This window comes from Octodon degus, unplaced genomic scaffold, assembly GCF_000260255.1.
Source record: "Octodon degus isolate 3935 unplaced genomic scaffold, OctDeg1.0 scaffold00186, whole genome shotgun sequence".
Classification (NCBI taxonomy): domain Eukaryota; kingdom Metazoa; phylum Chordata; class Mammalia; order Rodentia; family Octodontidae; genus Octodon; species Octodon degus.
In genome coordinates this window covers 2,501,522-2,506,261 of record NW_004524762.1, presented here as the reverse complement: position 1 = coordinate 2,506,261, position 4,740 = coordinate 2,501,522, and the positions used below count along the sequence as shown (strand labels likewise).

General features: G+C 38.8%; 1 pseudogene; it reads right to left on the bottom strand.

The window, feature by feature from the left end:
* Positions 1–570: 570 nt before the first annotated feature.
* LOC101569702 lies at positions 571–1,703 on the bottom strand (annotated as a pseudogene).
* Positions 1,704–4,740: the final 3,037 nt, after the last annotated feature.

Below are 4,740 nucleotides of genomic sequence, written 5' to 3'. Positions count from 1 at the left end.
GGGGCCTGGAGGAAGGGAAAGACACCATGGTGAGGGAAGAAGTGAAGGACTCCAAATGTGGGAACAATTATTAAAACAGTAATACACAAAATGAACAACTGGATCATTTTCTTAGGATGACTTGACTCATGGAAGAAAAACTTTACTCTCTGTTGCAAAAACATTTTTATGAAGTATAAATTGGTTTCAATATTATTAGTAGAGAATATGTTCTACAAAGTGGAGGTAACTAGATGTAAAATTCTGGCAGCAATATAATAGAACAGTCCCAGATTATTAGGCTGAGGCCAACACCTGATGAGGACGAAAGCCTTGTCTGTGGGGAATTTTGGATGATACCTGCAGAAATATTACACTGTGCATAAACCAAATTGAATTATTTTCACAAGTGTTGTAAAGTTTCACATAGTAAAAGGTTTTTTCTACATGCACTTCAATTTCACAGCAAGAGTGACATAGAATACCTAGACAAAGAAGAGATCATTCATGCAAGATATCTAACTCCTTGATATAATAATGCATGCACTTCAAAATAATTACACTACCATTACATCTAGGGCTTTCTGCAACTACAAGGTGGTGGTTATGGAAAGCATGGCCCCTGGTATCAACATCTAGAAAGCAGCCACCACCTTCTATGTGTGTTCTCTTTTTGCATTTTTTCTTCATTTTTCTTAATCAACTCAGCTGCTGTTGCTGCTTCTTAGCAAAACTGGTAAACACAAAGTTGTAATCATTGAACATAGCACACTGACAATCAAGACGTTTAAAACCTTCAATCTTCTGGGATGAAGAAAGCACTGTGTGACATTTAGAACTCTGATTGACAAACAAGGTGGTCACAAATTTTCCTGGCTTGAAGACTTTCACAACTTTCCTGATTAGGTCATCATAGGAGGTCTGACTTAAGTTTGTTTCAAAACTAACATAAGAAAACTCTGGTTCTGAAGTTATGTGAAAGTCCAATAAGTTCCATCTGATTTCATTCCATTCATTGAATACCCACAAGGATTGAACAGCATGACATCAATGACAGAACCTGGTATCAGGTCATGAATTCCACTCTCATGAGTGACATCCTTTGCAGTAACACCATCTTTCATGTAGAAGTGGTCCTTAACTCCTGGGTCAAGCTCACTCATCAGAATTTCCAGGGTCTGATCTGGTTGGCTGATTACTGGACTCTCTGGGAAATCCAGAGTACATAAGTACCAACAGTCAGAATTCATACGTCCCATACAATATGCTGCTCCATTTGGGAAAATTGCATTAAAAAACTCTATTTCATGTTGGAAATTCCAGTGTGGGCACCCTTGGTGAGAAGGCTTCATGAAATTCTTCCGAGAATAAAAGAAGCTTTGACTTGAATCAAACCCACTGTAATCCCTAGCAAGCTTCAACAGGGGAACCAGTGCTTTCAGTAAGGGGGTGGTACCGCATGTCTTCAAAATGAAACGTCTCTTGGAGACAAACATGCTACTCTCACGGACTACATAAGCTTCCTGCTTGTCAGTTTCTGTCACACTTATGATTGAACATTGCACACCCTTCAAAAGTATATCCCATTCAGATCTCGGGATAGTGCGACGATCCCCAGATCCCTGGTTGGCGTCGGGTTGCTGACGGGAGAACCAAACCTCCAGCAGCTTCTCGGTGCCTTCGAAAAAATGTGCAGCTTCCATCACCGTGAGACTAGCGAACAACCAACAACCACAGAAAATCAACTAAATTACATCTCTTCTCCCGCCGCTGCGGCTGAGGATTGTTCCAGCTGTGTTGCTACAAAGCTCAGGTTCCTTTTTTTTTTTTTTTTTCTATAATTTTATATTAACTTTTTTTAAAAAAAGGATTAATAAAATTTTCCTGGCTTTTTGCGAGCGAAAGTTGAACGTGAGTCTGTCGGAAATAGAGGCAGATACATTTCAGTCTCTTGTAGTCCGCTGCTTCCCCGTTAAAGAGAGTAGAGCGAGCGTTAGCTAATGTCACCGGCCACACTGTGTAAGCCCATGCAATCTATTTTCATTAGGACTTCTGTTCATTACTCTGGTAATCTGGACACGACCCCTCCCACCTTTAGACTAGGCTTTCTCACCTTCAAAAGGACAGTGTAGAAGCTGCTCAGAATTTTTGAACTACGGTTGTATCAACTGGCCTAATTCAAAACAAAATGTAAGTTCTTTTCCATGAAAATAACCTGCCTGGAAATGCGAATTGTGGGTAATACAGATGCCTGCCTTGGAAGCACTGGACACAATTCTGAGGCCAAAACACAAAATAGTCTTTCAGTTGGTAAGTAGGTGTCTCCAAGCAACACCACTCAAAAACTTTCCAGCCTGTTGGGGGCCACAAATTGTGAACTGAGTCTGGGAGCAGGAGGCCTTTAATGATCCGATAGTACATCACACTCCAGGGAAAGATACTCATTAGTTGAAAATTACCACTGCCCTGTGTCATCTGGAGTGATTACCAACAGAAGATCTTTCTCAGCATAAGACCATCACCACACTGTTAGTCATTTGGTGCTCCCCAGTCAGTGAATGTCAACCTTCCGCCCACCTCAGGGTCTTCTGTCCCCTGTGAGCAACTGGTCATCCAAGATCCCTTTGCAACCCCACTCTTTCTCTTGTTCTCTTTTTCTACTGGGTGCTCTAACACCTAGGAGATTAGCGTCCACTTCAAGGGTCTCTGAAAATAGCCTCCAAGATAGTTTTGATAGGCTCAGAATTGAAAATAATTACTCAAATTCCTCGCAATATTTAAAATTTATTTTTAAAACATACTATTCCCTTGATTTAAGTAGAACTACAAGCACAAGGTGACATACTACAAAGGAAATAATGTTTTCTCTGTACAATTTTTGGATGTTCAGTTCTAATAACTATTTCAAAAGAAGCAAACTAACTTAGTAAAATAAAATGCTGTATGATGTCTAAAGCCTTGCTGTAATAGGATTTCTGAAGCAAAAGTGTCAACAATCAGGAAATACAGGCTAAAGTTTCTAATGATGGTAATCTGTAGTGCACATTGTCAAGACATGAGGAAAAAGCCAATATATACATATAAAGAACAATATAGAAGATAAATGAATACAATCTAGGGAGAAGCTCAAATGTTTCCAAAAATTAGCCATTCAATGGTTTCAAAAATATTTTATGTGTGCTAATTTGTTTCATTTATATCACAAATTTATCTTAGTTCATTGAAAAGAAGCTTTTGTGATATTCTCTGTTAATTTTTTATTTGTAAAAATCTTTTTCATCTAAGTCTCATACTCTGGGTAACTGTTTAAAGATAAGGAATTATACTTGGTAATAGAACTATTCTTATTGTTTTATAATTTTGTTAAGAAATTTTATTTTATTTTTCATAAAATATAAATGAGAATGTGTTGAAAATTAATAAACACAACTGATCAAAATCAGTGCTTCGAGACCCAGCCAAATCCCTGAGTGTGGGAGAGCTTCCATGTTCCCTGTACCCACTAGACACTGCAAGACCCAGCACAGGCCAGGCCTGTGAGTGATAACTTCTGTTGCTCTCTCAGGACCCCTCCAGACCCAGCCCAAACCCAGGGCCCACAACTGTGTGGAAAATTTTCCACACTCCACTTTGCTAGCTGTATTCATTCGGACCCAGCCCAAGCTCACTTGTGAGTGAGTCTTCTGTCCTGCTCTCTGGAGCACACCAGACCCAGGCCAGGCCAGGAATATAGACCTGGGTTGAAATCCTGCAGCTGAAGTCCATACAGAGAGGCTAGCAGACAGGACCACACAGCTAAGGAGCAGAACGTCTTGCCAGGGGGGCACAACATTTTCACTTGCAAGGGCTACAGCAGGAAGAAGCTGAGCATGGCAACCAGATTCAAGTCAGGCACAATGGGATGAATTCAAACTTCATAGATCTGCACCCAAATTTCAGTAAGTGCTAAGGTTATAATTGCACCAAAACTCTACTGCAAACTTCAGAGTACAGTGCTATACAAAATGACAAAGAGAAGGAGCAAAATGCACTCTCAGGCTCTGACTGAGCCTAGTCAGACCAAGTGCAAAAGACAATAGCACAGGAGAAATTGGGAATCACACAGCAGAAATGTCTGAATTAATAGCATCTAAAGTAAAGAAATAACTGAAGAAAGATATAGAGGAACTCATTAGAAATAACCTACGAAATTTCTGAATTAATAGTGTCTGAAGTAAAGAATCAAATGCAGACACATATAGAGGGAATTGGATCAGAAATGATCTCTAACATAAAAAGAAAGGACAACTATAATGTAAGAATTAATAAATGGTTTTCAAGAAGACACTAGTACAAAATAGAGGAGATTAGAAAAAGAATGGAATTCTTGAATGAGCGATATAGGAAAGAAATGTCAAGGAAGCAGAGTCAAAGAGATATATAGGAACTTAAAATAGCAACACAAACTTGCAAAATCTTTTGAGAAAAAGTGAACATAGAGTTTCAGATCTTGAAGATGTCATTGCAGCTAGTGAAAAGGTAAGAAAAGATCTCTTAAAAACAATTAGGATGCAGGAAAAATAATAATTCATCACCTGCAAAATGATGCAAAGACAACAAATGTGAGAAAAATAGGAATCAATGAGAAAAAAGGAGTCAATACAAATGACATAATAAGAATATAGGCAGAAGTAATAGCATAAAAATTCCCAAATATGGCAAAACAATCAGACATTCAGATAACTGAAGCATACAGAACTCCAAAGAACATCAACCCAATTA